We start from the raw sequence: 27819 nt of genomic DNA on the forward strand, positions 1-27819 counted from the left end.
ACCCGTGGAGGCTTGCGGAACCTCCCAGATGGCAAACATGAGGTAAGGCAATAGGGTATCCCAATCTTTCCCATCCCGGCTCACCACTTTCCTGATCATGGCCTTGAGGGTCCTACTGAACCTTTCCACAAGGCCATCTGTTTGCAGTTGGTATACAGAGGTCCATAGGGCTTGTACATGGAGCAATGAACAGAGATCTTTCATCAACTTGGACATGAAAGGTGTCCCTTGATCAGTCAATATCTCCTTGGGTTGCCCAACCCAGGCAAAGATCTGTACTAGCTCCTTAGCTATGGTCTTGGAAGCTGTGTTGTGCAGGGGAACAGCTTCCGGGTACCAGGTTGCATAGTCCAGTACAACAAGCACATGTTGGTGGCTGTCTTCTCTAGGGGCCCTACCAGATCCATGGCTATCCGTTCAAAAGGAACCTCTGTTATTGGAAGAGGTATCAAAGGAGCCTGCAAGTGCAGGCGAGGGCTGTGGTAACTGACACTCAGGACAAGAGGTGCAGTATCGCCGGACATCTTCATATACTCCTGGCCAGAAAAACCTCCGCAGGATCCGTGCCTGGGTTTTCTCTACCCCTAGGTGTCCTCCAAACAGCTGACTGTGAGCGAGACTCAATATGGCTTTTTGGTGTTTTTGTGGCACCAGAAGTTGTTGTATCTCTTGCTCCTGCATTTGCACCATACGATCTTTCTTCACTACAAAGTAAGATCCAGAACCCCGGACCTTCCCATCCACGGGTATCCCATCGATCTCAGCCACCTCTTTCCTGACGTTATAATATCTGGGGTCCTCTGCCTGGTCCTGCCCAAAAGTCTCTCTCCCAGGACTAAGTGACTAAGTGACAGAGGATGTGGAAAAAGCTAATGTACTCAATGCTTTTTTTGCCTCTGTCTTCACGAACAAGGTCAGCTCCCAGACTGCTGCACTGGGCAGCACAGCATGGGGAGGAGGTGACCAGCCCTCTGTGGAGAAAGAGGTGGTTCGGGGCTATTTAGAAAAGCTGGACGAGCACAAGTCCATGGGGGGGGATGCGTTGTATCCGAGAGTGTTAAAGGAGTTGGCGGATGTGATTGCGGAGCCATTGGCCATTATCTTTGAAAACTCATGGCGATCGGGGGAAGTCCCGGACGACTGGAAAAAGGCTAATGTAGTGCCCATCTTTATAAAAGGGAAGAAGGAGGATCCTGGGAACTACAGGCCAGTCAGCCTCACCTCAGTCCCTGCAAAAATCATGGAGCAGGTCCTCAAGGAATCAATTCTGAAGCACTTAGAGGAGAGGAAAGTGATCAGGAACAGTCAGCATGGATTCACCAAGGGCAAGTCATGTCTGACTAATCTCATTGCCTTCTATGACGAGATAACTGGTTCCGTGGATGAAGGGAAAGCAGTGGACGTGTTGTTCCTTGACTTTAGCAAAGCTTTTGATACTTCTCCCACAGTATTCTTGCCAGCAAGTTAAAGAAGTATGGGCTAGATGAAAAGACTATAAGGTGGATAGAAAGTTGGCTAGATTGTCAGGCTCAATGGGTAGTGATCAATGGCTCCATGTCTAGTTGGCAGCCGGTATCAAGTGGAGTGCCCCAAGGGTCGGTCCTGGGGCCGGTTTTGTTCAATATCTTCATAAATGATCTGGAGGATGGTGTGGATTGCACCCTCAGCAAGTTTGCAGATGACACTAAACTGGGAGGAGAGGTAGATACGCTGGAGAGTAGGGATAGGATACAGAGGTCCCTAGACAAATTATAGGATTGGGCCAAAAGAAATCTGATGAGGTTCAACAAGGACAAGTGCAGAGTCCTGCACTTAGGATGGAAGAATCCAATGCACCGCTACAAACTAGGGACCGAATGTCTCGGCAGCAGTTCTGCAGAAAAGGACCTAGGGGTGACAGTGGATGAGAAGCTGGATATGAGTCAGCAGTGTGCCCTTGTTGGCAAGAAGGCCAATGGGATTTTGGGCTGTATAAGTAGGGGCATTGCCAGCAGATCGAGGGACGTGATCGTTCCCCTCTATTCGACATTGGTGAGGCCTCATCTGGTGTACTGTGTCCAGTTTTGGGCCCCACACTACAAGAAGGATGTGGAAAAATTGGAAAGAGTCCAGCGGAGGGCAACAAAAATGATGGTGGGACTGGAACACATGAGTTATGAGGAGAGGCTGAGGGAACTGGGATTGTTTAGTCTGCAGAAGAGAAGAATGAGGGGGGATTTGATAGCTGCTTTCAACTACCTGAAAGGGGGTTCCGAACAGGATGGATCTAGACTGTTCTCAGTGATAGCAGATGACAGAACAAGGAGTAATGGTCTCAAGTTGCAGTGGGGGAGATTTAGGCTGGATATTAGGAAAAACTTTTTCACTAGGAGGGTGTTGAAACACTGGAATGCGTTACCTAGGGAGGTGGTGGAATCTCCTTCCATAGAAGTTTTTAAGGTCAGGCTTGACAAAGCCCTGGCTGGGATGATTAAATTGGGGATCGGTCCTGCTTTGAGCAGGGGGTTGGACTAGATGACCTCCTGAGGTCCCTTCCAACCCTGATATTCTATGATTCTACGATAACCTGCCCAAGCTCCCAGGGGCCGGCTTCTGCTTCTTCCAATGGCTCGCCGCCGTCATGGCTGGGGGCAGCTTCTGGCTCGCCTTCTGTGGTGGAAGTTTCTCTGTTGGCTGCTCTCGTCCATCTGCCTACTAGGGAGGTCTTCTGGCTCTGGGTCAGGATCCGGGTTCCCAAGGCCTTCGCAGCCTTCCTCTCTTTTTTTGTCTTCCGGGTCTTTCAGGGGGCTGAGAACAGATCCTGAGAAATCTCAGCGAACATTCGGGGTTGACATTCCCCCGGTGATGAGTCGCTGTCCTCAGGGTCCCCACCTCCCTCCAGCCTCTCCTGGGGGAGTAAATTATCAAACCCTGGATAGTCCCTCCCAATGACTACAGGATATGGGAGTTTAGGTACTACGCCCATGGTCACCTCAATGGGGTTTCCCTGAACCTCTATCTCCACTGGGATGGTGGGGTAATGGCTCACGGCCCCATGCACGCACGTCACTGCTACGCATTTGGCTTGTAGTAGCTGACTTTTTTACCAGCTTACCCGATATGAGGGTGATAGCACTCCCAGAGTCCACAAGCGCTGTCGTCTCTGCGCCATTTATCCTCACTGGCCTGGTGTAATTATGCGGGGCTAATGTGACCCCCGCGAGGTGGATAAGGGAGCATGGGACCTCCCAATCCCCCAAGTTACATTGCATAGGCTCCTCGGTGCTGGGACACTGTGCTTCTATGTGTCCCCACTCCCCACATGCATAACATCTATAATTGCTTTTAATCACTCCCCTATCCCAAAGGTTAGGGGATTTAATCCCAGAGTTCCCCCCACTCAGGCCAATCCCTTCCTTCTGGGGTCCCCGCTGGTTTTTGGCCCCCCCCTTCTTCCACCTAGGACTCCCCAGGGGTTTGGCTGCCCAACCTTCCAGGGTTGGGGTCCGGTGCTTGCTTCGAAAGGGGCCTTCCTTGGGTAGTCGAGTCAGTTCCCTGGCTGTCATCTGTCTTTCTACCAGTGTGATCATCTCGTCGTACATGGACGGATCGTTCTGGCCTACCCATTTGTGGAGATCTGGCGGCAGTCCCCACAGGTAATGGTCTATGACCAGGGTCTACAAAATCTCCTCCGGCCTGCACAGCTCGGGCTGTAACCACTTCTGCGCAAGGTGTATGAGGTCGAATAGCTGGGACCTCGGGGGTTTGTTCTCCTGGTATTTCCTCTCATGGAACCTCTGGGCCCTTACCGCTGCCGTGACCCCTAATCGTGCTAAGATCTCTGTCTTCAGACGGGTATAGTCAGTGGCATCCGTGGCAGGCAAGTCAAAGTAGGCCTTCTGGGCCTCTCCACACAAAAAAGGGGCGAGAATGCTGGCCCACTGCTCCTGGGGCCACGCCTCACGCTGAGCAGTCCTTTCGAATGAGAGGCAATATGCCTCTATGTCATCTCCTGACGTCATCTTTGGCACACAACCAGTGGCCCTGAGGGTTTGCGTCCCGTCGGACCCCCTGGCCTGGGAGGTGAGGATCTTCAGCTGGTCCACCACCTCTCTCAAGAGGGCACGATCTTGGGTCGCCTGGCTCATCAGTAATTGATTGTTTTCCTGCTGTAGCCACATAGACTCCTGTTGTGTCATTGTCTGAACCTAGGTGGCCTCCTGCTGGGCTGCCGCGGCTTGTACCAGAGCTCTTACACCTCCTCCATTGTGGTACAAAGCAAACAAACAAACCAAAACAAAAAAAAAAATCCAAAACCCCAGTGCACTTTTTTTTTTTAAACCTCTTTCTTCCGCCACGCTGTGTATGAAATCCCACTGCTAACACCAGTTGTGACAAAGCTCTGTCCTTGCCTCTGTGGGTCCCGCGTTTCCTGGCGGATTTCACTAGCCTCAGAGGCTCACTGTGACCCTCCACGTAACCCTTCTTTCTCTCGAGACAAGGGTCACAGTCTACTGAGCCATTTTCCTCATAAGCCAACGAGGGAGATGAGGAGAAGTTATCCTTCCTTGCGCAGTCTCTGTTGTCTCCTAATCTCAGTCATTAAGCAGGGGGCAAAGGGGGGGGAGCCCGGGCCCGCCCTCTACTCCAGGCTCCAGCCCAGGGACCCTAATAGTATCAGCTATGGTACTTTTAGAAACATGACATGTACAATTCCCTGGGCTACTTCCCCCACAGCAGCCCTCACTTCCTCAAGCTCCACTTCACCCTTACCTCAGGGCCTCCTTCCTTGTGCCTGATATGGTGTGTACTGCTCAGTCTCTCCAACAACACAACTTCCTCCCACAGCTCCTGACATGCACACCCACCTGACTGACTGGGAGGCTTTTAACTAGTTTCAGCTAGCCCCTGATTGGCTTCAGGTGTCCCAATGAACCTAGCCTTCTCCCTGCCTTCTGGAAAGTTCTTAATTGGCCCCAGGTGTCTTAATTGACCTGGAGCAGCTGCCATTTCACTTATCCTGGTACCAGGGATTTGTTTAGCCTGGAGCTAATATAGCTATCTCCCACTACTTTTCTATAGCCATCTGGCCTTGCCCCGTCACAGAAGATATATATATACAGAGAACATGAAACAATGGGCGTTATCATACAAACTAGAAGGAGAGTGATCAATTAAGGTGAGCTATTACCAGCAGGAGAGAAAAAACCCCTTTTGTAGTGATAATCAAGGTGGGCCATTTCCAGCAGTTGACAAGAACATGTGAGGAACAGTGAGGGGCCGGGGGGGGAAATAGTTTTACTTTGTGTAATGACCCATCCACTCCCAGTCTTTATTCAAGTCTAATTTAATGGTGTCCAATTTGCAAATTAATTCCAATTCAGCAGTCTCTTGTTGGAGTCCGTTTTTGAAGTTTTTTTGTTGTAATATTGCGACGTTTAGGACTGTAATCGACTGACCAGGGAGATTGAAGTGTTCTCCCACTGGTTTTTGAATGTTATAATTCTTGACGTCTGATTTGTGTCCATTTATTCTGTCCGGTTTGGCCAATGTACATGGCAGAGGGGCATTGCTGGCACACGATGGCATATATCACATTGGTGGATGTGCAGGTGAACAAGCCTCTGATAGTGTGGCTGATGTGATTAGGCCCTGTGATGGTGTCCCCTGAATAGATATGTGGACACAGTTGGCAGCGGGCTTTGTTGCAAGGATAGGTTGTCATGGAGTCCCCGGACGATGCTCTGGAACTGCTCCCTAAGAAGCCAGGCAGGACTCTGGGGAAGTCTCCTCTCTCTGAGCAGCCTGTCTGCAGGACACACAGCTCACCCGGCTTCCAGCTTCCTGGGTCTGACCTCGGAGCATTCAGCCTCCTCTGCCCCTCTGTGCGCTTCCCACAGCGAGTCCGCTCAGGTGGGGTCTTGGGGAAGCCAGAGGGTCCTGCCCCCCAACTCCACAGTCAGACGTGACTCTCAGCCAGCCAGTAAAACAGAAGGTTTATTAGATGACACGAACATGGTCTAAACCAGAGCTTGTAGGTGCAGAGAACAGGACCTCTCAGCCAGGTCCATTTTGGGGGGCAGTGAGCCAGACAACCACGTCTGCACTTCACTCCATGTCCCAGCCAGCCCCAAACTGACTCCCCCTCTAGCCCTCTTCCTCTGGGCTTTGTCCCTTTCCAGGGCCAGGAGGTCACCTGATTCCTTTGTTCTCGGACACCTTTAGCTCTAACCTTGCAGGGGGGAAGGGCCCAGGCCATCAGTTGCCAGGCGACAGAGTGTTGGCCATTTACGTACCCTGGCCCTTTGCTCTGCAACAATTACACCCCCTTATCCCACCACCTAGAGACTTAAGAAATGCCTAGGGGAAACTGAGGCACCCCTACAGTATTCAGAGGAAACATTAAGAACAGTTCCGCTTCGTCACATCTCTCCCCCCTTCGAGACCGAACTGAGCGAGGTCACTTTAGCCAGTGACCTGGGGAAGTTCAAACCCACCAACGTTCCCATGGATGCCCCATCATCTCTTCCATTCCTTGGTGGGCGTTACATCAGGTGCTTCCAGTTTTACTCCCTTCCTGTTTCACGCCTTCCCTTAGGTCGGGTGTGCTCAATGGCATTTGCAGGCCGCATGTGGGAAGGTTTATGCAGCCCGTGCCCTTTTGCCACCCCCATACCCTTGGGGTTCAAACTGGGATCGGGTCTTCTCCCAGCGCTCCAGTCTGGAGGGCTGCAATTCGGGCTCTCTTGGTTAAGAGCACCCATCTTGACCGTGGCCAGCTCTGGGCCTGGGCAGCCGCTCCCCACCTTGTGTCCCAGGTATAACGCCTCTGCCATCCCCACCTTCCACCTTCCAGCTTTTACCATCAGTCCTGCCTGCTTCGGGCGACCCAGCCCTCTCTTCACCTGGGACACGTGTTCCTCCCAGGCCTGGCTAAAGACACCTTAATGTACACCACGGCCAAGTTCTGCAGCCCTCTTCAGCTTGTCTAGAATCTCACCAGGCCTAGGCCTGGGGTAGACGTCGGACACGGTGATGGCTTTAAGCTTTGGATAGTCCCCACAGAATCAGATCGACCCGTCTTTCTTGGGGACCAGCCCCACGGGTGAGGCCCATGGGCTGTTGAATGGCTGGATTCCGAGCGAGGGACATTGTGGGCCAGGTACGATAGCCTGCGGCGATAGTTCTGGGGCACCCCCAGCTGCCTCCTGATCCCCCACGGTTCTACTTCCCCTGGGGGAGCCCCTTCCCGGTACAGGAATCCCGTCTTCCACGGGAATCTGTCCCTGCAGACTTCCCCACAGGGGTTTGCAGCCTGTGGCCAGCATGTTCCCTCAGCTCCTCCAAAGAGGGATCCTTCTGCAGCTCGGTCTGGAATTCAGCTGCTGGGGGAGGGAGTGGGACCTGTTCCCTCTCACGGGCTGGGCCTTTGTTCTCAGACAACTTTAGCTCTCACCTTGCAGGGGGGAAGGGCCCAGGCCATCAGTTGCCAGGAGACAGAGTGTCGGCCATTTATGTACACTGGCCCTTTGCTCTGCAACAATTACACCCCCTTATCCCACCACCTAGAGACTTAAGAAATGTCTAGGGGAAACTGAGGCACCCCTGCAGTATTCAGAGGAAACATTAAGAACAGTCCCACTTCATCACATCGGTTCCTGGGTTAGTGTTTTTGTTGAGTGGCGTGTGGTTGCTGGTGAGTATTTCCTGCAGGTTTGGGGTCTGTCTGTAAGCAAGGACTGGCCTGTCTCCCAAGATCTCCCAAGTCTTGGGTCCCCCCTCACTCACCGCAGCCGGGGCCCCACTGCTCCTCAGCCTGGCCAGCAAGCTGAGATCAGGGGGGTGCTGCATCCGTACCGACAGCTGTTTTCCAACCAGCCTGGACGCACTAATCTGACTGTCCACCGGGTGCAGACAGGGTCGCACCCGCTGATAAGATGCTCCTCCTTCCGAGTCACAGGGAAAACTGCTCAGGACCTGGAAAGAGAGGTCCGGGACATGCTGGCTTTGGGGGTGATCCAGCCATCTGCCAGCCCTTGGGCCTCGCCGGTGGTGCTGGTCCCCAAAAAGGACGGGTCGGTCCGGTTCTGTGTGGCCTATCGGAAGCTCAATGCCATCACTGTATCGGATGCCTACCCCATGCCCAGGCCGGACAAGCTCCTAGACAAGCTGGGAGGAGCTCGGTACCTTACCACCATGGACCTTACAAAGGGCTACTGGCAAGTGCCGCTGGATGCAGATGCCCGACTGAAATCGGCCTTTATCACCCCTCTGGGGCTCTATGAGTTCCTGACCCTGCCTTTCGGCCTCAAGGGAGCACCGGCCACCTTCCAGCGCCTGGTGGACCAGCTCCTGAGGGGGATGGAGAGTTTTGCCGTGGCGTATATTGATGACATCTGTGTCTTTAGCCAGTCCTGGGAGGACCACGTGTCTCAGGTTAGACAAGTGCTGGACCGACTCCAGGGGACTGGGCTGACTGTAAAAGCGGAGAAGGCAAGGTGGGGATGGCTGAAGTATCTTACCTGGGCCATCGGGTGGGGAGCGGCCGCCTAAAGCCGGAACCAGCCAAGGTGGAGGTGATCAGAGACTGGCCCGCTCCCCACATCAAAAAGCAGGTCCAAGCCTTTATTGGGATGGCAGGATACTACCAAAGATTTGTGCCCCACTTTAGCGCCATAGCCACCCCCATCACGGAGCTATGCAAGAAGGGGAAGCCAGACAAGGTGGTCTGGAATGAGCAGTGCCAGGAGGCTTTCCGGGCGCTGAAGGAGGCTCTGGTCAGTGGCCCAGTTCTGGCAAACCCAGACTTTGACAAGCCCTTTATGGTGTTCACCGACGCCTCCGACACGGGGCTGGGGGCGGTGTTAATGCAGGAGGATGAAAAGGGGGAGAGACACCCCATCGTGTACCTGAGCAAGAAGTTGCTACCCCGGGAGCAACACTACGCGGCCATCGAGAAGGAGTGCCTGGCCATGGTGTGGGCCCTCAGGAAACTAGAGCCCTATCTCTTCGGGCGACACTTCACCGTGTACACCGACCACTCTCCCCTGACCTGGCTGCACCAGATGAAAGGAGCCAACGCCAAGCTCCTGAGATGGAGCCTGCTCCTGCAGGATTACGACATGGACGTGGTCCACGTGAAGGGAAGTGCCAACCTGATAGCGGATGCGCTGTCCCGGAGAGGGGGCCCCGAACTTCCCCAGGACACTGGTCACAGTGACCCCGCTCAGTTCGGTCTCGAAGGGGGGGGGGATGTGACTATGTGACGCAGCAGGGAGGGGGGAGTGTTGACCTGGGAATGTGCCCTGGGGATGGGAGACCTGAGAGCCTGTCACCTGAGCCAGGAGGGGGAGGTAACACCTCTGCCAGGAATGTGAAGACAGGCTGCAGGAGGGAGCCTGCTGGGGGGGTTTAGTTTCGGTTCGGGGCTGGGTGGAGGAACACAGGGAACCCCAGGGCTGGGGTCTAAGCTCCCTGCTCCCCCAGAAGGACTTGACTGAGGGGTCCTGGTTGTACCCACAAGCTCTGTTTGAGACTGTGTTCCTGTGGTCCAATAAACCTTCCATTTTACTGGCTGGCTGAGAGTCTCAGTGAATCCCAGGAAGCGGAGTGCAGGGCCTGGACTCCCCCACACTCCGTGACACCAGGAAGTGGATCTCTTGTGAGGACTGGTCAAGGCTGAGGTTAATGGTGGGATGGAAATTGTTGAAATCATGGTGGAATTCTTCAAGAGCTTCTTTTCCATGGGTCCAGATGATGAAGATGTCATCAGTGTAGCGCAAGTAGAGTAGGGGCATTCGGGGACGAGAGCTGAGGAAGCGTTGTTCTAAGTCAGCCATAAAAATGTTGGCATACTGTGGGGCCCTGTGGGTACCCATGGCAGTGCCGCTGATTTGAAGGTATACATTGTCCCAAAATGTGAAATAGTTATGGGTGAGGACAAAGTCACAGAGTAACTGTGCTATGTAACCTATCATTTAAATCTGCCTTGGTACCAAGTGACTGGAGGAGAGCTAATGTGAAGCCAATTTTGCAAAAAGGCTCCAGGGGCGATCCTGGCAATTACAGGCCGATAAGCCTGACTTCAGTACCAGGCAAACTGGTTGAAACTATAGGAAAGGACAAAATTATCAGACACAGATGAACATAATTTGCTGAGGAAGAGTCAACATGGTTTTCGTAAAGGGAAATCATGCCTCACCAATCAACTAGAATTCTTTGAAGGGGTCAGCAAGTATGTGGACAAGTGGGATCCAGTGGATATAGTGTACTTAGATTTTCAGAAAGCCTTTGACAAGGTCCCTTACACAAAGGCTTTTAAGCAAAGTAAGCTGTCCTGGGATAAAAGGAAGGTTCTCTCACAGACTGGTAACTGTTTAAAAGGTAGGAAACAAAGGGTAGGAATAAATGGTCAGTTTTCAGAATGGAGAGAGGTAAATAGTGGTGTCCTCAGGAGTCTGTACTGGGCCAAGTCCTATTCAACATATTCATAAATGATCTGGAAAAAGGGGTAAACAGTGAGGTGGCCAAATTTTCAGAGGATACAAAACTACTCAAGATAGTTAAGTCCCAGGCAGACTGTGAAGAGCTGCAAAGGGATCTCACCAAACTGGGTGACTGGGCAACAAAATGGCAGATAAATGCAAAGTAATGCAGATTGGAAAGCATAATCCCAACTACACATATAAAATGATGGGGTCTAAATTAGCTGTTACCACTCAAGAAAGAGATCTTGGAGTTATTGTGGATAGTTCTCTGAAAACATCCACTCAATGTGCAGCGGCAGTCAAAAAAGCGAACAGAATGCTGGGAATCATTAGGAAAGGGATAGATAATAAGATAGAAAATGTTGTATTGCCTCTATATAAATCCATGATACGTCCACATCTTGAACATTGCGTGCAGATGTGGTCACCCCATCTTAAAAAAGTTATATTGGAATTGGAAAAGGTTCAGAAAAGGCAGAGAAAGGCAACAAAAATTATTAGAGGTATGGAACGGCTGCTGTATGAGGAGAGATTAATAAGACTGGGACTTTTCATCTTAGAAAAGAGACAACTAAGAGGGGAATATGATAGAGGCCTGTAAAATCATGAAGGGTGTGGAGAAAATGAAGAAGGAAGTGTTATTTACCCCTTTGCGTAACTCAAGAACCAGGGGTCACCCATTGACATTAATAAGCAGCAGGTTTAAAACAAACAGAAGGAAGTATTTTTTCACCCAACGCACAGTCTACCTGTAGAACTCCTTGCCAGGGGATGTTGTGAAGGCCAAAACTATAACTAGGTCCAAAAAAGAATTAGATCAGTTCCTTGTCCATCCATGGATATTAGCTAGGATGGGCCGGGATGCAACCCCATGCTCTGGGTGTCCCTAAACCTCTGTTTGCCAGAAGCTGGCAGTGGGCGGCAGGGGATGGATCACTTGGTGACTGCCTGTTCTGTTCATTCCCTCTGGGGAACCTGGTATTGGCCACTGTCAGAGACAGGACACTGAGCTAGATGGATCAGTGGTTTGACCCAGTGCTGCCGTTCTTATGAGAGAACCCAGGAGTCCAGACTCCCAGTCCCCCTGCTCTAATATCTAGAGCACGGGAAAGGAACAAAGCCCAGAGGAGGAGGGGCTGGAGGGAGTTTCAGTTTGGGGTTGGCTGGGGATGAAGGAGTGAAGTGCAGACGGGGTTCTCTGGCTCACTGCCCCCCAAAATGGACCCAGCTGAGGGGTCCTGTTCTCTGCACCTAGAAGCTCTGTCGTAGACCACGTTCCTGTCGTCTAATAAACCTTCTGTTTTACTGGCTGGCTGAGAGTCCCGTCTGACTGCGAAGTTGGGGGGCAGGACCCTCTGGTTTCCCCAGGACCCCACCTGGGTGGACTCGCTGTGGGAAGCGCACGGAGGGGCAGAGGATGCTGAATGCTCTGAGGTCAGACCCAGGAAGGTGGAAGCTGTGTGAGCTGTGTGTCTGAAGACAGGCTGCTCACAGAAAGGAGACTTCCCCAGAGTCCTGCCTGGCTTCATGGGGAGCAGTTCCAGAGCATCGCCCGGGGACTCCGTGACAACTGGTGGCAGGGGTGGGATGTACTGCACCCCGTGGACGGCACTTCCTGTACTAAGTGACTGGGGAGCAGTAAAACGAAGTGGGATTGATGAGGACCAGGTGTGCTGAAGGCTCAGAGAGGAGCGGTTTCAGGGGGTGGTTAACCCCTGGGAGTGCGTGACCAGCGAGAAGGACTGTGCAGTAATGGGGTCCCCCTGGGGACTGCGGTGAGCAGTCTTAGGGATGGAAGAGCCTGCGGCTTGGCCCTGGGAGAGAGAAGGACTTTTGCAGTAACAGGGTTCCCCTGGGGATTGCAGCGAGCGGTCCCGGGGCAGAGGAGTCTACAGCTCGACCCTGACAAAGAGGGGGTGACCTCGAGAAGGGCTGGCACACTAGGGGTTCTCCCTGGAAACCGTGGGAAGCTGAGAGCACACAGGCCTGTGAGTCCACAACACCTTGGGAGCAGCAGAGTGATGGCCTGTCACCGTCTCCTTAAGAAGGACATTGTAACCCTGTGCAGAAAGAGAGGGTTGAGCGTTGGAAAGTTCACCAAAGCAGGGTTAATCGTGCAGCTGGAGGAGGATGACGGCTCTAAGGAACAGATTCCTGACCCCAAATGGGGCTATAGCAGGATCTGGGAGCAGCTGGAGTGGTAGCCAGGCATCCCCAAGACTCCTGTCCCCGACCAGATGGGGGTCTTCACGATTGGGTTCCCCATCCGGGGATCGGAGACGGACAGGATTGGAGCTGAGTGCGAGAGAGCAAGAGGACTGTGAGAGACAGCGAGAGCCCAAGAAAGAGCTGCAGAAGCAGCAGCAGCATGAACTGGCGGTGGGGGAGTGGAGAGGCCTAGGGGACCTCCCCAGGGTGAGTGGGGATAGACCCCGGGGGGCCAGTTCCTCAAGGAACCTCGAGACTAAATTGCTGCCCCTGGTTAAGGAGGTGGGGGATGTGGATGCCACCTCACTGCCTTTGAGCAGGCTGGAGATCTGAACCAGGGGGACCCTGCGGAAAAGCCCCGGTGTCTAGCTCCCTTACTGGGTCCCAAGGCCATAGACTCTGTCAGCCAGATGGGTGGGGAGGTGGACAGGCTCCCACTCCTGACGCCAACCTATATGTCTGTGTGGAGTCTCCTGGGGCCAGGCCCCTCGGACCTCCAGTGGGAGCGGAAGGTGATGGTCAATGGGGAGACATTCCTGGGGTGGCGAGATCCTGGATCAGAGAGAACTGTTGTCAGGCCCCGGGAGGTGCAGCCTCAGATGCTGAGGGGCTGTGTGAGCTGGGTGAGGGTCCCAGGGATGAAGCCCCTCGCCCTGCCTATGGCCCAGATCCCTGTGCAGACCCAGGAGGGGTGGGGCTGGCTGGCCGTTGGGGCGCTCCAGGATATCAGCTGTGAGACCCTGTTGTGGGGTGATTGTCTCTCTTTGGGACAGGATCCAGGCCCTGCTCCTGTAATGGCCAAGGGTTTGAATTTGAATCCAGGGAACCAATCGGCGGAGAGGGAAATGGTTAGTGAAAATGTAGATGACCTGGCTGGCAGCGGGGAGGAGCGGCTAGGCTCAGGCTACCTGCCTGCCTGTGACCAGACCCCTGGGGCTGGGTGGGACAGAGAGATGCTCCCCACCCCCTTGCACACTGGAGAGAGGGCTCACGCTGGCTCTGATGCAGTGAGGAAAGCAGGACCTGGGAATGTGCCCTGGGGATGGGAGACCTGAGAGCCTGTCACCTGAGCCAGGAGGGGGAGGGGGAGGTGACACCTCTGCCGGGGAATGTGAAGACAGGCTGCAGGAGAGAGCCTGCTGGGGGGGTTTAGTTTGCAGTTTGGGGCTGGGTGGAGGAACGCAGGGAACCCAGGGCTGGGGTCTAAGCTCCCTGCTCCCCCAGAAGGACTTGACTGAGGGGTCCTGGGGGTACCCACAAGCTCTGTTTTGGACTGTGTTCCTGTTGTCCAATAAACCTTCTGTTTTACTGGCTGGCTGAGAGTCTCAGTGAATCCCAGGAAGAGGGGTGCAGGGCCTGGACTCCCCCACACTCCGTGACAGGGAGACAAGGTTGTGGAGAAAGGGATGTCTCCATGCTAGTTCTGTAAGTGAACAGTATGTGGCCCAGGTCAAGATGGGGGCTCTTAACCAAGAGAGCCCGAGTTGCAGCCCTCCAGACTGGAGCGCTGGGAGAAGACCCGATCCCAGTTTGACCCCCGGGGGTTTGGGGTGGCTAAAGGGCACGAGCCACATAAACCTTCCCACATGTGGCCTGCGAGTGCTATCGACCACCCCCCCGACCTAAGGGAGGGTGTGAAACTGGAAGGGCCTGGTGTAACTCCTACCAAGGAACGGGAGAGATGCTGGGGCATTCACGGGAACTTTGGTGGCTTCAAACTTCCCCAGGTCACCGGCTAAAGTGACCCCACTCAGTTCGGTCTCGAAGGGGGGAGAGATGTGACGAAGCGGGACTGTTCTTAATGTTTCCTCTGAATATTGTGGGGGTGCCTCAGTTTCCCCTATGCAGTTCTTAAATATCTAGGTGGTGGGATAAGGGGTATGATCGTTGCAGAGCCCTAGAGGGCAGGTGTGTGCAGGGGTCTGGACACAGAGAATGGCCGACACCCTGTTTCCTGGCAACTGATGGCCTGGTCCCTTCCCCCCTGCAAGGTGAGAGCTAAAGGGTTGGAGAACAAAGGAATCCGGTGACCTCCTGGCCCAGGAAAGGGACAAAGCCCAGAGGAGGAGGGGCTGGAGGGGGAGTCAGTTTGGGGTTGGCTGGGGATGAAGGAGTGAAGTGCAGACGTGGTTGTCTGTCTCACTGCCCCCCAAAATGGACCCAGCTGAGGGGTCGTGTTCTCTGTACCTACAAGCTCTGTGTTAGACCATGTTCCTGTTGTCTAATAAACCTTCTGTTTCCCCGGCTGGCTGAGAGTCCCGTCTGACTGCGGAGTTGGGGGGCAGGACCCTCTGGCTTCCCAAGGACCCCGCCTGGGCGGACTCACTGTGGGAAGCGCACGGAGGGGCAGAGGATGCTGAATGCTCCGAGGTCAGACCAAGGAAGGTGGAAGCTGGGTGAGCTGTGTGTCCTGCAGACAGGCTGCTCACAGAGAGGAGACTTCCCCAGAGTCCTGCCTGGCTTCATGGGGAGCAGTTCCAGATCATCGCCCGGGGACTCCGTGACAGTAGTTATCAGTGGTTCACAGTCATGCTGGAAGGGTATTTCAAGGGGGGTCCTGCAGGGATCTGTTCTGGGTCCGGTTCTGTTCAATATCTTCACTGATTTAGATAACGGCATAGAGAGTACACCTACCAAGTTTGCGGACGATACCAAGCTGGGAGGGGGTGCAAGTGCTTTGGAGGACAGGGTTAAAATTCAATGGTCTCGACAAACTGGAGAAATGGTCTGAAGTAAATTGGATGAAATTCAATAAGGACAAATGCAAAGCCCTCCACTTAGGAAGGAACAATCAGTTGCACACATACACAATGGGAATGACGGCCTAGGAAGGAGTCCTGCGGAAAGGGATCTGGGGTCATAGTGGATCACAAGGTAAATATGAGTCAACAGTGTAATGCTGTTGCAAAAATAGCAAACATCCTTCTGGCACGTCTTAGCAGGAGTGTTGTAAGCAAGACTCGCTCTACTCTGCGCTGATTAGGCCTCAACTGGAGTATTGTGTCCAGTTCTGGGCCCCACCTTTCAGTAAGATGTGGCCAAATTGGAGAAAGTCCAGAGAAGAGCAACAAAACTGATGAAAGGTCTAGAAAACATGACCTGTGCGGGAAGATTATAAAAACTGGGTCTGGAGAAGAGAAGGCTGGGAGGGGACATAACAGTTTTCAAGTACATAAAAGGAGGAGGGAGAAAAAATGTTCTTAACCTCTGTAGACAGGACAAGAAGCAATGGGCTTAAATTGCAGCCAGGGCGGTTTAGGTTGGACATTAGGAAAAACCTCCGACCTGTCAGAGTGGTTGAGCACTGGAATAAATTGCCCAGGGCGGTTGTGGAGTCCCCGTCACTGGAGGTTGTTAAGAGCAGGTTGGACAAACTGCTGTCAGGGATGGTCTGGATAATACTTAGTCCTTCCTCAGTGCCAGGGACTGGACTAGGTGACCTCTCGAGGTCCCTGCCAGTTCTACGACTCTGATTCTGCGGTAGAACACAGGAGTCCTGGCTGTCCTCCGGGACAGTAAAGACTTCAAGGGCTTTCGGTAATGGTAGGGATTGTCCTGGCCCCCTTGGCCCAAGCTGCCCCCATGCTCTCTGTGCTGGGATAGGGACTGTTATTGGAGGCCAGCTGCTGGGGACAGGAGACTGGGCTTAATGGGCCCTGGGTCTATCCAGCCTGGCATTGCCTGGGTTCCAGCTGTCTTGCCGGGAGAGTTCTTCTACTGGGCATGTGAGGCAGTGTCCCTTGGGGTGTCCGTGCCCTGCTCTGCATTCCCCACTGGGCCCCCCTGGCCTGTGGGCCCTGCCCCCTCCTGACTCGCTGGGGCTCAGGAAAGGCTGCTCTAGCCCTGGGAGGAAGGTGGGTGTGTCCCTGCGTTTCCCTCTGGGCTGGGCATTGCTGTGCCCTTGGTGGCAGGGGAGGGAGGAGGTGTTGACTCAGCGACCTGGGTGGAAATCAGAGTTAGTGACAAACAGAATCAGGGCTGCCCGTGAGAATGGCAGAGCCGGAGACCGGGAACTCCAGTTGGCTGGGTCGTCCCCATATAGCCACCAACAATCCCTGGGAAGGAGCAAAGAAGTGCAAAGGCCTTAAGAGCTGACCCCTGCACCGGTGCCATCCCCCTGTGCCCCCTGATCCGGGCAAGGATGCCCCAGCCTGACCCGTCTCCTACTGGGGAGTGTCCCCTGCGATCTAGCCTCAGCATCCCCTGCTGCTCTCAGCCCCCTGCATCCCTGCTCTGCCTGGAGAGCGGTCTGTCCCGGGGCACACGTCCCCCTGGAGCCAGCAGCTCAGCTGTCCCTCCCTGCCAGCTGGCCGGTGTCTTTCTGGGATTGCGCGGGGCAGTGGGTCCATGTCCCCAGAGCCCAGTGGAGGGGCTGCCCCAGGCACAGGCCTGGCCGGGCAGGTCCCCTGGCAGGGCAGGCCTGGCTGACTTGGGGCCTGGTGGGGGAGCTGGTCCTGCCCGCCAAGGCTGAGTGTTGGTGCCTCAGGCTTGTTCCTGGAAAGCTGCAGGTGCAGAGATGCTTCACGAAGCCGCTAACAGTCTGGGCTTATGGGGCTTAGCTCCTCAGAGCCCTGTTCCCCCTGGTCTGGGCTGGGACTGCCTGGGTGGAGGAGGGGACCCGCCCCAGCTCCTCGTGCAGCGTCTGGCAGGGCGTGGAGGGGGCCCGGCGCAGCTGAGAGGAAACGGCCTGACTCAGCCGCTGGCTCCGGTTGCGCATTTTCCGGGCACCAGGGCGAAACGCTGAGCAGTTTCCAGCAGGGCCTGTCGCCCGCCAGCCTCGCTCAGCAGGTGACTCACCCGGGCAGGGGGCTCCTCCCCACCCAGTGCTGCTGGCTGGCTGGCTGGCACCCCTTCCGGCACGGTGCGTGGAGATAGCTACCGCTCCCTGCAGAGCCCTGGGCCAGCCCCTGCCCCTTCTGCCCCCACCCTCGGCTCTGCGATCTGCCTGCCCTCCACTACCCCAGCCTGCTCCCTGCAGAGCCCTGGCCGGCCACCGCCCCTTCTGCCCCCACCCTCGGCTCTGCGATCTGCCTGTCCCCCACTACCCCAGCCTGCTCCCTGCAGAGCCCTGGGCCAGCCCCTGCCCCTTCTGCCCCCACCCTCGGCTCTGCGATCTGCCTGCCCTCCACTACCCCAGCCTGCTCCCTGCAGAGCCCTGGCCGGCCACCGCCCCTTCTGCCCCCACCCTCGGCTCTGCGATCTGCCTGTCCCCCACTACCCCAGCCTGCTCCCTGCAGAGCCCTGGCCGGCCACCGCCCCTTCTGCCCCCACCCTCGGCTCTGCGATCTGCCTGCCCCCCACTACCCCAGCCTGCTCCCTGCAGAGCCCTGGCCGGCCACCGCCCCTTCCGCCCCCGACCTCGGCTCTGCGATCTGCCTGCCCCCCACTACCCCAGCCTGCTCCCTGCAGAGCCCTGGCCGGCCACCGCCCCTTCCGCCCCCCGCCCTCGGCTCTGCGATCTGCCTGCCCCCCATTACCCCAGCCTGCTCCCTGCAGAGCCCTGGCCGGCCACCGCCCCTTCCGCCCCCCGCCCTCGGCTCTGTGATCTGCCTGCCCTCCACTACCCCAGCCTGCTCCCTGCAGAGCCCTGGCCGGCCACCGCCCCTTCTGCCCCTGCCCTCGGCTCTGCGATCTGCCTGTCCCCCACTACCCCAGCCTGTTCCCTGCAGAGCCCTGGCCGGCCACCGCCCCTTCCGCCCCCGCCCTCGGCTCTGCGATCTGCCTGCCCCCCACTACCCCAGCCTGTTCCCTGCAGAGCCCTGGCCGGCCACCGCCCCTTCTGCCCCTGCCCTCGGCTCTGCGATCTGCCTGTCCCCCACTACCCCAGCCTGCTCCCTGCAGAGCCCTGGCCGGCCACCGCCCCTTCTGCCCCTGCCCTCGGCTCTGCGATCTGCCTGCCCTCCACTACCCCAGCCTGCTCCCTGCAGAGCCCTGGCCGGCCACCGCCCCTTCTGCCCCCACCCTCGGCTCTGCGATCTGCCTGTCCCCCACTACCCCAGCCTGCTCCCTGCAGAGCCCTGGCCGGCCACCGCCCCTTCTGCCCCCACCCTCGGCTCTGCGATCTGCCTGCCCTCCACTACCCCAGCCTGCTCCCTGCAGAGCCCTGGGCCGGGCACCGCCCCTTCTGCCCCTGCCCTCGGCTCTGCGATCTGCCTGCCCTCCACTACCCCAGCCTGCTCCCTGCAGAGCCCTGGGCCAGCCCCTGCCCCTTCTGCCCCCACCCTCGGCTCTGCGATCTGCCTGCCCTCCACTACCCCAGCCTGCTCCCTGCAGAGCCCTGGCCGGCCACCGCCCCTTCTGCCCCTGCCCTCAGCTCTGCGATCTGCCTGCCCCCCACTACCCGAGCCTGTTCCCTGCAGAGCCCTGGCTGGCCACCGCCCCTTCCGCCCCCGCCCTCGGCTCTGCGATCTGCCTGCCCCCCACTACCCCATCCTGCTCCCTGCAGAGCCCTGGGCTGGCCACCGCCCCTTCCGCCCCCGCCCTCGGCTCTGCGATCTGCCTGCCCCCCACTACCCTAGACTGCTCCCTGCAGAGCCCTGGGCGGCCACCGCCCCTTCTGCCTTGCACTGCTACAAACTAGGGACCAAATGGCTCGGTAGCAGTTCTGCAGAAAAGGACCTAGGGGTTACAGTGGACGAGAAGCTGGATATGAGTCAGCAGTGTGCCCTTGTTGCCAAGAAGGCTAGCAGCATTTTGGGATGTATACGTAGGGGTATTGCCAGCAGATCGAGGGACGTGATCGTTCCCCTCTATTCGACATTGGTGAGGCCTCATCTGGAGTACTGTGTCCAGTTTTGGGCCCCTCATTACAAGAAGGATGTGGATAAATTGGAGAGAGTCGGCGAAGGGCAACAAAAATGATGAGGGGACTGGAACACATGACTTATGAGGAGAGGCTGAGGGAACTGGCATTGTTTATTCTGCAGAAGAGAAGAATGAGGGGGGATTTGATAGCTGCTTTCAACTACCTGAAGGGGGTCCCAAAGAGGATGGTTCTAGACTATTCTCAGTGGTAGAATAGGACAGGACAAGGAGTAATGATCTCAAGTTGCAGTGGGGGAGGTTTAGGTTGGATATTAGGAAAAACTTTTTCACTAAGAGGGTGGTGAAGCACTGTAATGTGTTACCTAGGGAGGTGGTGGAATCTCCTTCCTTAGAAGTTTTTAAGGTCAGGCTTGACAAAGCCTTGGCTGGGATGATTTAATTGGGGATCGGTCCTGCTTTGAGCAGGGGGTTGGACTAGATGACCTCCTGAGGTCCCTTCCAACCCTGATATTCTATGATTCTATGATTCTATGCAGGTGCCTCTGTGGATTTTACCTGCTCAGGTAGAACCTGGAGTGTTCGCATCGCACAGGAGCGGCCTCCATGCCCCGAGTGTGCCCACTGAGCCCTTGCCTCCCCCCAGCGCTCCCAGGACAGGTTCTCCCCTGCAGCCCCGGGCAGGCTGTTACCAAGGCTGGAGAATGCGGCTTGAGGTCTGGGCACCTGCCCAGAGCACACGGGGTACAGGGGGTATCCCCTCGCAGGCCGAGGGAGTGTGCTGCCCCAGCTGGGCCTTGCCAAGCTTCTGCCCTTTTCCGCGAGCTGCTGGGACGTCCGTGGGAGTGGGGCTGGGCTGGGGAGGGGACAGCGTGGGCTCAGGCCCAGAGGAGCTGCAGGGGCTGGGCCGAGATCTTGTGTGGCGGACGGTGATGCAGGACCGCAGATGGGTCTGGCAGGGGAGGCTGTGGTGCCCACATGCCGTGGGGCAGGCTGGGGGTCTGGCAGGGAGGTGCCTGTAGTGTGGCTGGGGGGGCTGGCATGCAAGGCCAGGCCTTCAGCTAAGTTGCTGCCCTGTGCTGCGGCCCCACATCCCTGGCCAGGGGCCTGGCTCCAGCCCAGGGCCTCATGCTGGGCTGCCCGGCCATGAGGTGGAGCCCAGCCAGCTCACTCCAGGGGAGACATGAGCTGAACCCCAGCTCCTGCCTGGGGCCTACTGCTCCCCCCAGCCCCGGTTTCCACCCTCGGTGTGGCCTGAGGCCTGGGGAGGGGGCTGCCTCTGGGATGCTGTCTGGAGAGAGCCCCCAAGCTGGGCTGCAGCGACCAGAGCCGGAGGGCAGGCACGGGGGCCAGTGACTCTCGTGTGGTGGTTTTACGCCCAGCACCTACCGCGAACGACTGGCCTGGCGGAGGAGCTGAGCCCCGATGTGGGTCCGAGCCTCCACCAAGCAGGCCCTCGGCACCTGACTCTGCAGGCTGCTCGGCACGGAGCCGGGCGAGCTCTCGGAGAACCACGGGCAGCACGCAGCTCTGAGCTCCCGGCTCCCCGCCCGGCAGACCCACTGGAAGCTGGACTCTCTGGGCAGCCTCCTGACCGCGCAGCACCGCGTGGCTGCGGCTGGCACCGTGCTGGGGCAGGTGGGTTTGTGCCTCGGGGACCACCCAGTCCTGTTGAGCTGCGGGAGCTGGGGTGTCTCCTTTGGACAGCCCCGCGGGCGGGGGCAGCTGCGGTGGGAAAGCCGTGAGGCAGGTCAGCCTAATCTGCCCTGGCTCCGCAGGAATGTGGAAGTTCTGGCTCCATGAATCGCCCGTAATCAGAGCTGAGCCGGGCACTGGCAGGAGCTGGAGCAGAGGCAGAGCAGCTGCCCCAAGAGGAGGCGCGGCCAGCTGTGGCCTCGCATGCTCGGGAGGTATGTCCGGAGCGGGCAGGGTCGGAGCCGGTTCTCCCGGGCGCAGGGCTGGTCAGTGAAGCGACAGGCATGTCAGGAGGGAGGCAGGGCTGTGGGCCCAAATGGGGGTCCTGATGCGGCCTCAGTGGGATCCCCTCCCGGGATTGGTGCCTGCCCCCGGCACATGTGTGGGCCCTGGCAGGAGGCACTAACCTGAGGCCAGCAAAGGAGTGTGGCCGGCAAGGCTGCCCCGGCGGGACTGAGGGGCAGGATGGGGGAAGTGCCATCCCCACCGAGAGCCAGCGAGGGCTGCGAGGGCTGCAGGGGAGAGACGGCTCCATCTCAGAGGGCTGCTGGTTTCTCCCTTCTGCGTTGCAGGGCAGGTGCTGGGTGTGGGGGATCCTGGCAACTCCAGCCCCGTTCCAGCTGTGTGCAGGGGACGGGGGGCGGGAGTGGTGGGGCAGGCGCTGGCTGTGGGGGGGGCTCCCAGCAACTCCAGCCCTGTCCCAGCCAGGGGCACTGGGGAGGGGCAGAGCAGGGCACTGTCTGTGGGGGACTCCTGGAAACTCCAGCCCCGTTCTAGCTGGGGCTCTGTGGGGGACGGGGCAGGACCTGGCTGTGGGGGGGCTTGCAGCGACTCCAGCCCCAGCCCAGCCAGGGCGCTGGGGGAGGGGGGGGGCAGGGCAGGGTGCTGGCTGTGGGGGGGGGGCTCACGGCCACTCCAGCCCCATCCCAGCCAGGGTGCTGGGGGGGGCAGGGCAGGGTGCTGGCTGTGGGGGGGGGCTCACAGCCACTCCAGCCCCAGCCCAGCCAGGGCGCTGGGGGGGGCAGGGCAGGGTGCTGGCTGTGGGGGGGGGCTCATGGCCACTCCAGCCCCAGCCCAGCCAGGGCGCTGGGGGGGGGGCAGGGTGCTGGCTGTGGGGGGGCTCACCGTCACTCCAGCCCCATCCTAGCCAGGGCGCTGGGGGGGGCAGGTCAGGGTGCTGGCTGTGGGGGGGGCTCGCGGCCACTCCAGCCCCAGCCCAGCCAGGGCGTGGGGGAGGGCAGGGCAGGGTGCTGGCTGTGGGGGGGGGCTCACGGCCACTCCAGCCCCAGCATAGCCAGGGTGCTGGGGGGGGCAGGGCAGGGTGCTGGCTGTGGGGGGGGCTCACGGCCACTCCAGCCCCAGCCCAGCCAGGGCGCTGGGGGGGGCAGGGCAGGGTGCTGGCTGTGGGGGGGGGCTCATGGCCACTCCAGCCCCAGCCCAGCCAGGGCGCTGGGGGGGGGGCAGGGTGCTGGCTGTGGGGGGGCTCATGGCCACTCCAGCCCCATCCCAGCCAGGGCGCTGGCGGGGGCAGGTCAGGGTGCTGGCTGTGGGGGGGGCTCGCGGCCACTCCAGCCCCAGCCCAGCCAGGGCGTGGGGGAGGGCAGGGCAGGGTGCTGGCTGTGGGGGGGGCTCACGGCCACTCCAGCCCCAGCATAGCCAGGGTGCTGGGGGGGGCAGGGCAGGGTGCTGGCTGTGGGGGGGGCTCACGGCCACTCCAGCCCCAGCCCAGCCAGGGCGCGGGGGGGGTGGGGGCAGGCGCTGGCTGGGGAAGGGACGGATGGGCCCTGTGCGTGTGGGGCCGGGGCGCGGAGCCCTGCTGGCACGATGCCTGCCAGAGAAATGCTGCACAAAGCGGCTCCCTCTCCCTGCCCCCCAGGAAGGACTCGAGGGGCAGGGGTGGGACAGGCATTTGTTCGGGCAGGCACTGTCTCTCCCTCTCCCCGCTCCCTCCCCACTTCCTTGGCAGCGGCTCTGCGGGAGGCTCTGGCTGGGGGCCTGTCCGGGGGCACGGCCCGGGCAGGCACAGGGGGCCCTGCAGGGGAGGGGGCTCTGGGTTGGCAACTCCCCTCCCTCGCCTGCCCCTCTGGGTAATCTCGTCTGGACGAGTGCTGCGGAAACCTTGGCACCGGCTCATGCTGGCACGAGGCTGGTGCGGTACTGCCAGGCTCCCTGATCCCATCGGGAGGAGCGGAGCTCAGCTCTCCTACCATCCCACAGGGGAACCACCCCCCAGCCCTGCTGTGGGTCAGGAGAGAGCTGCCTCCGCCCTCCAGCTGGCTGCGGGGAGGCGCTCCGATTTCAGCCCCTGCTCCAGTCCCAGCAGGAGGCGCTGTGAGGAGCACGGCAGGAGTGCTGGGTGCGGGCAGGGCTCCCAGCTACTCCCGCCCCAGCCCATCGCAGGCAGGGCTCTGACTCGCCCTGTCTGGGCCTGGTGGTGCTGCCAGGGGCTCAGAGCCCTGCTGGTCCCAGGTGGGATCTCCCCGACCCTGCCCCTCTGGCCTGCACCACAGCATGGAGACGTGTGGGGCAGGGACTGTTCCGGGGCCTAGGGGCTGCACTGCCAGCTGCCCAGCCAGCGTCTCCTTGGGCAGCCCCGTGTCCCCGCCTCACCCAGCCAGCCCTGGAAAAACCCTGGCCCTGGAAACAGTGACTCAGGTGCCCAGCCGCTTCTTCCCAAGGATCCTGCTTCTCCCTCCCCCAGCACCTCTGACTCCTCCAGCCATGGGGCCTGACAGCCCACCCCAGCCACCAGCACTGAGCCTGACAACCCAACCCATCCCTCAACCCAGCCCCCAGCCATGGGGCCTGACAGCTCAACCTAGCTCCCAACCTGGGGACTCCTCAGATGGGGCATGCAGATAAACATGCAGCCACTTCTGGGGAGGGCAGAGCTTAGCTCCTTCCCAGGGGGGCGGGGGGCGAGGGGGTTGGGACAGTACATCAGGCAGGAGCTCAGGTTTGAACGAGGGACCTCCAACTCACTGCCTGGCCCAGCTCCCCGCAGAGGGCTCCGAACAGGAGTGTGGGGCGAGGAAACCTGTCCCAATGGCTACGTGCCCCGCATTTGGGGTGGGCCATTCCCAGAGGGCCGTCAGTAAGTGGCTGACTCTTGGTTGGGCCTGGGAGCTCATCCTAGTGCCAGCTCAGGTCTGAGCGAAGGGGAGCCGGGGACAGCCGGGCAGTGGCAGAGGCTGCAGCTGGCAGGGGCGATGCAATCAGGCAAGGAAGGGCAGAGCTGTCCGGGGAAGGGTCCCGGCTGAGCTGGCTCCGTGCGTCTGGGCGGTTGCTTCTCATGGTGCCATTGTCAGAGGCCAGGGTGCTCTCTCCACCCGCCAGCCCTTGTGCCCAGTGCCTGCCTGTCCTTCGGGGGAGCTGCCCTTGGCACCCCAGCTCAGCAGGTGCGTGGAAAGGGCAGGTGCATTCCCAAGTACCCAGGGACCGGCAGCAGGTCTGGGAGCCTGGCCACGCAGCGCCCTCCGTGCCCCGCTGAGTGCTGGTGCTGGGCTCCCCGGAATGTGCCCGAGCCTGCTCCGAGACTTCCATGGGGTGGGGCTATGGGCCCCACAGGCAGTACCCAGTTCCTCCGGGGTCTTGTGGGGAGGGCAGAGGCTGGGCCTGGGCAGGCGTCATGGGCCTCCTGAGGAGTGCTGGGCACTTTCGCTGAGTGTGGCTTGGGGAGCACGTCCAGGGCTTCCCCTGGGTGTGCTCAGCCCAGCCCCAGCAGAGGCCTCATCCAGCCCCCTGGGCAGCACCGCTGGAGACACCCAGCAGCCCTGGGCGGCTGCTGCTGAGGTGTGACCAGGAAAGGGCCCAGCATGAGCCCTGCACCATCCCCTCTCCTGCGCCCCGTGCAGGGCAAGAGCTGATGCCGGCTGGGCGGCAGGGGGGGGAAGGCCCTTGGCAGTCAGTGCCACCAGGCCCAGGCCCAGGGGAGGACTCCCATGACGAGGGCTGGGTGAGTAACCCATGTGAGGGCCAGTCATCAGTCGCCACCTTCCTCCTCAGCTCCTGCCAGTCACGTGTCTGCACCTCATGGAACAATAAATCCTGGGGAGCGTGTTACACCAGGCAGATGGGACAGTCCGGTCGCAGAGCCAGCGGCAGCTGGGTGCAGGGATCGGCAGAGCTGGGTACCGGTGGTAGCTGGACGCGGGGATCAGCGAAGCTGGGTACTGGTGATGGCTATTGGCACAGCTGGGTACCGGTGGCGGTAGGGCACGGGGATTGGCAGAGCTGGGTACTGGTGACAGCTGGACACGAGGATCAGCGGGGGCATCGCAGGGGCCTGTGGCACGTGGCGGGGGCGTCGCGGGGCCTGTGGCACGCGGGGGGGGCGTCGCAGGGGCCTGTGGCACGGGGAGGGGGCCGTGGCGGGGCCAGTGGGACGGGGCGGGGGCGTCGCAGGGCCCTGTGGGACGGGGTGGGAGCGTTGTAGGGGCCTGTGACACGGGGCGGGGGCGTCGCGGGGCCTGTGGGACGGGGCGGGGGCGTCGCAGGGCCCTGTGGGACGGGGCGGGGGCGTCGCGGGGCCTGTGGGACGGGGCTGGGGGCGTTGCAGGGGCCTGTGGGACGGGGTGGGAGCGTTGTAGGGGCCTGTGACACGGGCTGGGGGCGTCGCGGGGCCTGTGGGATGGGGCGGGGGCGTCGCAGGGCCCTGTGGGACGGGGCGGGGGCGTCGCGGGGCCTGTGACACGGGGCGGGGGCGTCGCGGGGCCTGTGGGACGGGGCGGGGGCGTCGCGGGGCCTGTGGGACGGGGCAGGGGCGTCGTAGGGGCCTGTGGGACGGGGCGGGGGCACCGCTGGGGCCTGTTGCATGGGGCGGGGGTGTCGCAAGGGCCTGTGGGACGGGGCAGGGGCGTCGTAGGGGCCTGTGGGACGGGGCGGGGGTGTCGCAGGGCCCTGTGGCATGGGGTGGGGGCGTCGTAGGGGCCTGTGACATGGGGCGGGGGCGTTGTGGGGCCTGTGACACGGGGCGGGGGCGTCGCAGGGGCCTGTGGGACGGGGCGGGGGCGTCGCGGGGCCTGTGGCATGGGGCGGGGGTGTCGCAAGGGCCTGTGGGACGGGGCAGGGGCGTCGTAGGGGCCTGTGGGACGGGGCGGGGGTGTCGCAGGGCCCTGTGGCATGGGGTGGGGGCGTCGTAGGGGCCTGTGACATGGGGCGGGGGCGTTGTGGGGCCTGTGACACGGGGCGGGGGCGTCGCAGGGGCCTGTGGGACGGGGCGGGGGCGTCGCGGGGGCCTGTGACACGGGCTGGGGGCATTGCAGGGGCCTGTGGGACGGGGCGGGGGCGTCGCGGGGCCTGTGGCACGGGGCGGGGGCGTCGCGGGGCCTGTGGTACGCGGCGGGGGCACCGCTGGGGCCTGTTGCATGGGGCGGGGGTGTCGCAAGGGCCTGTGGGACGGGGCGGGGGCGTCGCAGGGCCCTGTGGGACGGGGCAGGGGCGTCGTAGGGGCCTGTGGGACGGGGCGGGGGTGTCACAGGGCCCTGTGGCATGGGGTGGGGCGTCGCAGGGCCTGTGGGACGGGGCGGGGGTGTCACAGGGCCCTGTGGCATGGGGTGGGGGCGTCGCGGGGCCTGTGGGACGGGGCAGGGGCGTCACAGGGCCCTGTGGCATGGGGTGGGGGCGTCGCGGGGCCTGTGACACGGGGCGGGGGCGTCGCGGGGCCTGTGGGACGGGGCGGGGGCGTTGCAGGGCCCTGTGGGACGGGGCGGGGGCGTCGTAGGGGCCTGTGGGACGGGGCGGGGGTGTCGCGGGGCCTGTGGCATGGGGTGGGGGCGTCGTAGGGGCCTGTGACACGGGGCGGGGGCGTTGCAGGGCCCTGTGGGACGGGGCGGGGGCGTCGTAGGGGCCTGTGGGACGGGGCGGGGGTGTCGCGGGGCCTGTGGCATGGGGTGGGGGCGTCGTAGGGGCCTGTGACACGGGGCGGGGGCGTTGCGGGGCCTGTGACACGGGGCGGGGGCGTCGCAGGGGCCTGTGGGACGGGGCGGGGGCATTGCAGGGCCTGTGACACGGGCTGGGGGCGTTGCAGGGGCCTGTATGTTATGGTCATAAGAAACACACGGGATCTTTTTCAGGGGAAAAGGCAATACACCGCGTTTATTGAAAATACGATAGCACACGCATTCAGTCACACACACACACACACACGTGTCCTGCAGATGGTCCTATAGTCACCAGTCACGATCCGAGGCTTTACAGGACTGAACCCAGAGTCTCATGGCAAAGCACCCCAGCTTTACGCTTGTAAGTTCCCATTTGAGTCTGTGGATTTTGCAATGTCATTCTGTAATCGTTAATCCTTAAATGGGGTTAATCTTGGGGTTTTCCGCTTTTCTCTCTTCTTTGTTGTCTCATCTTTGGTGGTGTTTGCCTCACCTCTGAGGTCGTTTATGCTGCTAACTTGTTTAGCTTCAGATACAATGGATGTTTTCTGATTGTTTCTCCAAGTCTCTCACTTCTTCTTGACCATCTGGACGTTTGTGATGGCTTTCACACTCCTTAACCATGCACACATCCTTTACTTATACCAAACAATTTTGCAGAGAATTTCAAACAGGATAAGATTTTAGAAAGGGTGATATGGTTACTAAAGGGATTACAAAAGACCCGTACACAACTTCGTTTGCAATGCAGATAAGAAACAAGACCTTATAGCAAATACTGCAATGAAAACTTCTCCTAAAAGAAA

The 27819-nt window shown here is 59.6% G+C and overlaps 1 protein-coding gene across 7 annotated transcripts in view; it reads left to right on the top strand.

Moving 5' to 3' along the window:
* The window catches only part of SLC4A2 (solute carrier family 4 member 2), a 104121-nt gene that overhangs the window by 33784 nt on the left and 42518 nt on the right, over positions 1–27819 (top strand). Inside the window, exon 1 of one of the 7 annotated variants that reach the window (XM_078851885.1) lies at positions 21327–21346. The exons of the other annotated variants lie outside the window; for them this stretch is intronic. The gene's annotated coding sequence lies outside the window, so the exon portion shown is untranslated. Of the gene's footprint in view, positions 1–21326; positions 21347–27819 lie in introns of those variants that run through there. 7 annotated transcript variants of the gene reach the window in all.

Source organism: Lepidochelys kempii, chromosome 2, assembly GCF_965140285.1.
Source record: "Lepidochelys kempii isolate rLepKem1 chromosome 2, rLepKem1.hap1, whole genome shotgun sequence".
NCBI classification, from domain to species: Eukaryota; Metazoa; Chordata; order Testudines; family Cheloniidae; genus Lepidochelys; species Lepidochelys kempii.